The sequence below is a fragment of the Lactuca serriola genome, chromosome 9 (assembly GCF_051521515.1).
Source record: "Lactuca serriola cultivar US96UC23 chromosome 9, Lser_US96UC23_V15, whole genome shotgun sequence".
Lineage (NCBI taxonomy): Eukaryota > Viridiplantae > Streptophyta > Magnoliopsida > Asterales > Asteraceae > Lactuca > Lactuca serriola.
In genome coordinates this window covers 158,483,021-158,491,802 of record NC_136416.1, presented here as the reverse complement: position 1 = coordinate 158,491,802, position 8,782 = coordinate 158,483,021, and the positions used below count along the sequence as shown (strand labels likewise).

Here is an 8,782-nt window from a genome sequence, read left to right as displayed (position 1 = left end):
ATAAAAACATGCTTGCGTATCATCCAACATTGCCACAACCTCAATGGGCATCCTACCCGTAAGAGCTTCCATATATCTTGTACAACCCCAGTGCTTACTATCACTAACTGAAGTACTTTCAATCATTCATTTGCACTACTGCTTTCCTTTCAGAGGACCCACACTCCTTCCGGAGTTACATACCTTTCCCTTCCAGGAAATCTACTCAACAAACCTTACCGTACTTATAAGTGCCACTGAGCTAAACTCCACTCTACACTATCTATGTGGAGCAATTGTTATTCCCGAACTCCCATATACTCTGAATTCGATCACATACTAACTAGGCCCACGCACGGCCTCCAGCCAACTCCATCATCATGATCAATACTTGGGGCCAGACCATCTCAATTACCATTGTATGGTGACATATTCACTCATTCTCCTCATATTGATCCACTATCACTTAAAGAGTCTTCAACATGACTGGACCGCCTTTCGAGGCCTTCAGCCTATCTGGACCACTCTTAGAACCTTCAACATGTCTGGACCGTTCCCTGAGATCATAATACCACTATATATGAAACTCGGGTTTAAACTCATAACTTGAAGTTCAAGGACCTACCCTTGTATTTCGCACAAATCTTGTGATTCCTTGCAGCCGATTACGGCTCGCCCGAACCTCAATAATATTTCTATTCCGAAAGCACTCCAACAGAAGAATGAACTACTAGGATCACTAGGCCCACAGCCTATGACTGGAATACCCCTACAAGGCCCTCAACATAGGTCTGGATTGCCTCTGAGCCTACAACATGAGTCTGGTATACCCCACCTGGCCCTCAGCTCATGACTGGAATGCTCCTGATAAACTATCAACCTTGTCCAAAAGAAAACCTAGCCAACGTCCTTTACAACACCAACCTGTGCTACCATGTTGAAATCCCACTATGCATGATCCACCTATAGATCAAGTTGCTTATCCAAGCAAAATCCTGCAACCCTTGGTCGCACTCGACCCCATAATAGAAAGATAGACGAACTTTAGATCCAACTTGCAGACTATAACCCAAACCTGATCACACGTACATCGAATCAACTCTAATGCCATCATAAATACCCGCCGTTACACATGAAGAACCACTACCATGAACATAATTGGGAGTCCTTAACTTCACATTCACTCGCCACAAAGCCCATACTGGATCAAGATTGATCCGATTCTACCAATACAGAACTAGCCCGAGAAGACTTCCACAATTATCCCGAAGGTTACCGCAACACGAGTCTAGTACAAATCAAAATTCTATTTCACCACTAGGGAGAAACATACCCCCAAGGACTTTGGGAACATAAACACACTGCTTAAGGGAATGGGTGGCATGATCCTAGCTTCGCAACTGTCGCCTCTTCAATCTCATTCGGAGAATTCCTGCTCCTTGAGGGTTCACAACTTAATGTCTATCTGACCATTCTGGAAAACATAATATGAGCAGCAACAGAAAAAACCTTCAATGGCTGATGCTCAACCTGAGAATTACCAATTCTCCCCCACTTAGAACACTAACCACCACCCACTGGTGTGAAGCCCAACATAACTTAGCTGACAATCCCTGATGCTTGAATGATCCCACTCTCAAATATTGAAGTCCAAAGATAGATGCTCTACTAATACTTCAGCAAAAAGCTATTTCCCTTGGCACTCTCATATGCCAATTAATAACGATTACTAAAAACCATTGAATCCTGACAATGTCGGATAACCATCCTGTGGAACCTTATCCACAAACCTCCCACATAATCCCCCCCCCCTTTTTTTGAATCCATGATCTCTAATCACCTACAATCCTTTGATAATAAATTTCTCCTAACACCTCCAATGGCCTAACCACTCATTAAACTTCGTGACACATAAATGAGACAGAACAGGCAACTAACCCGAAATTATAGCTTGTCCACATTCAACAATATTCCAATACAAAATAAAAACCAATCATGGACGATTTGACCACAATATTATTACAAAATAGGGGCTTTCCAACTACATACCAGCGACTTCTTGCGGCTCGACCTTGAAATCCTGAAGAACGATGACTGCTGGAATCTGAATTCCTTCCATCCTCAATGCAGGACAGCTAGACCTGAAATGACCTGGCTGGTGATAGTGAAAGCATATCTGATCCTTATTGCAATCCCGCTGCACATGCCCTCTCTCCCCGCACTTGTAGCACCTGAATTTGTGACAAGCAATTCTGTGGGTTCCCCCACACTTGCCACACACCTCCTGACCCTCCTGACTTCCAGTACTTAGGTTAGCTGTCTCCAACTCTTTATCCTATGCTGAAAAGTCCCTCCTCCTATTTCCTAGTTGTGACCCCACCACCGGCACTCCCCCAGAAGTCATCCCGGTAACAACATCTCTCACAGATTGCAACGCTGCAACATGCTCCTCGAACTTGGTGATCACCCTGGCGGTGACCCGGTCCACGACACCGAAAAATTCTTCTCGCAAAATCTGAGAAACCTCCACGGAAACCATCTCCCGTAACTGATCGACGGACAATACCGGCCTAACCTGGCAACTCGCTTCCGATCCTGATCCGGATCCCGCCTCAAATCGATTCGCCATCACCATACTGAACATATACCAGGAAGATATCAGATAATCCACATACACAACGGGGAACCTACTCCCAACCAAACCCTAGGGGTTGTGACTTCCTTGATACGCGTATGGGTCCTATGCTTTCAGTAGTACGGGCCCATACTACCTTCCACACCTACCCATATTTGTCTTAAGTATCACCACAACAACCTAACAATATTCATAAACATAGCGAGCGATCCGTCCTCACTCCTAGAGGAACGCTAAATATCTCATAACTGGCCTCCCGGCCCCTCACTACCCACCCATCCAGCAACTGCCACATGACCCTCCATTGGTGTCAGTTAACTATTGCATGAATACAATCACATACCGCATGGCTTAAACAATCTTAGACTAACAGATTTAATCCCAAAACGGTTGGACTCAGACAAGAGCTGCACAGCAAGACCAAATCCCTTACCCTAAGACCATTTAACCAATGTAGCATGTGATTTGGTGTATTCACCCAATAGTTAGTTCACACGCGAAAGAGTCATACAACAATCAATGAGGTACTCTACATAAGATAAGGCATCAAAGATCAGGCAATTCTATCATATGGTTCCTAAGGATCCCTATCTTAGTACTGGCATGTTGTCCTAACATATCACAATATCAAATAACGGTATGGTAATTTGGGGTCTACTTACTGGCTCCGACTGATCATACACTCTGCATCTTCCTTTACTTATTTTGAAAACCTTTTAAAATCATTTTAAAATCTTTTCCTTGATTTGAGACTGGATTAACACGAGTGTTCCTCCAATTCACTCAAACAAAGGCTCTGATACCAACTTGTAACACCCAAAAATTCAAGCCAATTTAAACTTTTAAAAACATTTCAAATCCATTAACCATTGCGAACTTGTTTTCAAAATGTATCATATCAGAGTATCCCAGAAACAAAGTCATAAAAAGTGAGGAGTTGTACGAGCACGCCTTTGCCTTGCCACGATCCCCTGAAGTACCTGAAACAATAAACTAAAACTGTAAGCCAGAAAGCTTAGTGAGTTACCCCCAAAATACCGGTACACATACAGTCCACATAACGATATCAACAATATCCTAACATTACAAACTGAACAAAACAACATGCACTGGGTCCACAGCTCTTCAAGCTGGACTACCCCCTAGGCCCTCACTACGAGTCTTGAATGCCTACCGGGCCCTCAGCTCGTATTTGGAATGTCATTGAGCCCTCAGTACGAGTCTGGAATGCCTACCGGTCCCTCAGCTCGTATTTGGAATGCCATCGAGCCCTCGGTACGAGTCTGGAATGCTACCGGGCCCTCAGCTCGTATCTGGAATGCTCTCGAGTCCTCAGTATGAGTCTGGAATGCCTATCGGGCACTCAGCTCATATCTGGAATGCTCCCGAGTCCTCAGTAGGAGTCTGGAATGCCTATCGGGCCCTCAGTTCATATCTGGAATACTCTAGGGTTTTTTAGCTACCGCACGGAGCAGTACAACCTCAACCCATCCTACATAACATGTCAACATGTATCATGACTAATGCACATACATATAATCATATAGTATCACACGCAGTCCTACAGATCTACCCGACTAGCATATCAACTGCATTCATCACTAACTAAACTCAACATATTAATAACTACTAGTATATCGAATCCAATGGGCCGACCTTCATGCCTTAGACCCCTTAGTATAGTAAGAATAACTCACCTTGCAACTGCCGAACCAAATCACAAGAGCACAATCCCGAAGTACTGCCTCAAAATCCAATACCTCCAAAATGATCTCCCGCTGAAGTATAATTCGGATCTCTTCAAGTCTCCTTGATCCAAGCTTCTTGATCTTCAAGATTCCTTCACAAATCACACCAAATTACTTCCAAGTCTTCTCACGAACGAAATTAGGGCTTCTGGATCTCAAAAGGGTAGCAAAGAGGCTGAGGGTGGGTTATAATGTGCTTTATATAGGGCACAACCCCCGAGATTAGGGTTTTCTCCCTTCAGCACCAACTCGTCGAGTACAAGCTGCTGACTCGGCGAGTTGGCCACTTAAACCCGCGAGAAATCCCACTCCGACTCGGCGAGTAAGCATGCCTACTCGTCGAGTCCCTTTCCTTAATTTACAATTTAAGCCCTTCAACAGCACCTCTGGAATTCGGGGTGTTACATCAGTTTTGTCATTTTTTTTCAAACGTGGATACAAGTCTGAAAAATTAAGACTTTCTATCCAACTCATATATATTTTTTAAGAGGTTACCAAACGAGCTACATCTGAATTTTTAAGAGGTTACCACTTAAGTTTTTAATTAAGAGGTAAACAAAATGGGGCCTTACAGATACTATAAGAACCTATATTTTTGAGATATTTATATTGTAGAATCATACTTTTGATGTAAAGGGCATTTTGGTCCTTTAGATGATATTTAAAATTGTAGGATGATATTATGTATACTAAATAGGTTTATGATATGTTTTGAAGTTGTTAAATGTGTTATGTTGGTTGAAGAAAGGAATAGATTTGACATAAATGAGATCGGGATTGAATGGCATTAAAAATGGAATGGAAAGGTTGTTTCCAGCCTCACCACGGCACGATGAGTGAGGCGGTAATTTTGGTGTTTCTTCGTCACAAGTCATGGGCAACGTACTTTGCTCCGCGGCATGGTGTATGGGCGCCATGGCACAGTAGGCAAAGTAGGTTGCTACAGTGTGGCAAAAAGGGAGACCGTAGGTTCCACATAAAAAAAATGTTGAAATTGATCTTTATAGCTCATTTAGGTAAATTTGTAAAGTACCCCAAAAAAATTCATCACAACATACAAACAAATTTCTAGCTTCAGCATCAACCTCGATTGAAATTAGTGTATATAGGAAAATTAGGTTTTTTGGGTCTGTGATTTATATGTTTTGATACGTGAAATAGAATACATTTTTAGGCAACCACAGAATCGATCACTTTTGTGGGTGTTAAGAAGTCCATGACATGTTCATATTATGTCAAATATACAACGTGAACAAATTGTCATTGTTGATGATGGTACAGTGAAGGTTAACAATAAGCACATTTCTTAGAATAAGATTTCTATTTTGACTAAGAGCATCCATGATGCATGGTTTAATGGAAAAGTTAAAAAACTGGAAATGTCTAGTTTGCATTCTATTAAACTCAGCAATTCTTGGATGTCGCTTTTGAACTTCAACGATCATTGAATTTTCTTAAATATGATTCATTAAACTTTATAGAGTTGAAAAAATAATAAAGTTGAATGTAAAGTAAAATTCATGACGTGGTAATTGATTAAATTGTATAGTGTTCAATGCTAGAATGCTGAAACTAAAGTGCATAAACACATGACCTTTCATAATGTTTACTCTTGTTAAATTTAATGATATAAGGACCAAAAATGTTATAAAACAATGAAATAATGACAAAACTCGCAAAGAAAAAAAATAATAAACCTTAATAAATAATAATAGCTAAACACATCATATTTGTAATTTGCTGTATTATTTCTCGTTTTAATTTTTTGTGGCTCAAATCAACGCACAAGAAATTCGAGACCCACATGGCAAAAGAAGAACCCATTTCAATTTCACCCTCAAAATCAGAAACCAAATCCAGTACACCAATAAAACGATGCTGACGTGTACTCATCCTAATCCAACAGCCTTTGTAAATTCCAAATAGTCAGCATTCGCCGGCCAACAGGCCTTGAAGCCACAGAACGAGCTCGTCAGGAAGACCGGCAGCTTCAATGGCGGCCGCTTCACCATGCGCCGCACAGTCAAAAGTGCACCACAAAGCATTTGGTAAAATTCACAAATCGATGGCGTTCTTATTTCCAAATTCATATCGCTACCAGATCGTCCTAAGTACTTGGGCCCATTTTCCGAGCAAACGCCATCATACTTGACCGGTGAATTCCCCAGTGATTATGGGTGGGATACCGCCGGACTCTCAGCACATTTGCCAAGAACCGTGAGCTCGAAGTGATCCACTCTCGGTGGGCCATGCTCGGTGCACTCGGGTGCGTCTTCCCCGAGCTTCTCTCCAAAAACGGTGTCACATTCGGTGGCGGGTTCCCAGATTTTCTCAGAAGGTGGCCTTGACTACCTTGGAAACCCTAATTTGATCCATGCACAGAGCATTCTTGCTATCTGGGCATCTCAAGTTGTCCTCATGGGGCTCATTGAAGGATACCGGGTTGGTGGGGGCCCGCTTGGCGAAGGTCTTGACTCTTGATAAGATTTATCCGGGTGTGTCTTTTGAGCCGCTTGGATTGGCTGATGACCCGGAAACTTTTGCTGAATTGAAGGTTAAAGAGCTTAAAAATGGAAGATTGGCGATGTTTTCTATGTTTGGATTCTTTGTTCAGGCTATTGTTACAGGGAAGGGTCCGATTGAGAATTTGTTTGACCATCTTGCTGACCCGGTTGCTAACAATGCTTGGGCTTATGCTACCAACTTTGTGCCCGGAAAATGAGTGTAATTGAATGAATCCTTTGTAAATTCGATATAAGATGAAGCTGTTTTGTCGAGAAACTCTTGCATTTCATATGATATTCCGTATGAATTCATTATTTGGCAAAGATGCTAAAAAAATTCTATATTTTGTAATAACAAACTATCGTGGAGTAACTCGCTAAAAAAATTCTATAATTCTATAATGTGAATCACATTTCAAGTTCTAACCAAAAATTAATCATTTTTTAAAAATAGCCATCAAAATTATAGGTGGCCACGATGTGATTTCATGCCTCTCATCTTTGATTTCAGAAAATGAGTTATGATTTTCATACATAGTGGCATAGTATTTGAACCCTAAAATTAGAAATGTATCCTAATTTTCAAACTTTGAGGTTGAATAAATTTTCTCTACTCTCTGTAATGGCTCAAGAAGGTTTTCCCTCCAATAACTATGTAAATTATCTTTTTTTATTAGATTTCGATTATTTCATTGCTCCAGTGTTTCATTCAAAAAAAAAATAATAATAATAATAAAATAAAATAAAATAAAAAAAAGGAGGATTTATAAAAAATCATTGCTACTGAGTTTAGTTAATGGAAAAAAAATAAGATTTATATTAATCTTCTTTATAAATTGTCCTTATAGATTGTCCATCCCAATAGGAGGAATTTCAGAAAAAGAAAAGGACTATCATATTTTTTGGTTTCTTTTCTCTCATTCTTTTTCTTTCCTATAATGAACTCGAGAGTGGAGTAGGAAAAACCTTTTATTAGTTTTGCGTAAAAAATAACACATTTAGGAAAATTTAGTGAGGAAATCGCAAGTGAGGAGTGTCACATGCGATTCCGTGCTTTAGTTACTTGTATTTCGTGCATTATGTCTTCTTGTACACTTGTGATCTCTCTATCACCATTTGCTTTAAACGGTATAAGTCATTAATGATACCTCATGTAATAGTGACGTGTACAATCATAAATGGCATGTCATATTCAATAAATTGTTACAATATTTTTAAAGCATGATATATATTATTAGATTTTTTAGCATTTGAACAAAAATGTTAGTACAACTGTAAACATTAAAGATTCGGGAAATAAATTTTTCTTTAACTAGGTTAGAAGGTGCATATCATGATTTATTTCAGGCGAATGTAGTTGGACACTTTTTGGGCATGCCCATAGTGACAAGAGACGAGTTGCTTCCTCATGGAATGTTCCTCCATCATACGCACCCTAATGAAACAATAGAATTAGACACAATAAAAAAAAGATTAAATTTTCAAGTAGATACAAACAAGATGTCATATGGAGTAGAGGAAATTTGTTTGATTACGAGGTTTTATTTCAGTCGGTATCCATAAACATCAAAAGATATTACATAAGTCTTTAATATTACAAAAGCTTCATCGAAGTTTCGGCAACACGTGTTCCTATAACACCAAGTTCCACGTAATTAACATCTTTGAGTTTTGGTAATTCAAGTCTTAAATAATGAATTTTGAGGTGACCACGACGTGGAAAGGGATGCACCACGACATGGTCAAGGCCAAATGAAACGTGCATTCATTTAGGTCTCCACGGCGTGGCAAGGGACTATGAGAATTTTGAATGTTGACTTTTATTTTGACTATTGACTTTTGACCAAGTTGAGGGTCAATTTGAGGGTTTTAAGGCCATAGATTGAGGATTTGCTTCTATTCGATGTATAGGTGGC

At 40.1% G+C, this 8,782-nt stretch overlaps 1 pseudogene; it reads left to right on the top strand.

Annotated features, from left to right (window-relative positions):
- The first annotated feature begins 6,300 nt into the window (after nt 1–6,300).
- LOC145072798 (chlorophyll a-b binding protein 5, chloroplastic pseudogene) lies at nt 6,301–7,143 on the top strand (annotated as a pseudogene).
- Nucleotides 7,144–8,782: the final 1,639 nt, after the last annotated feature.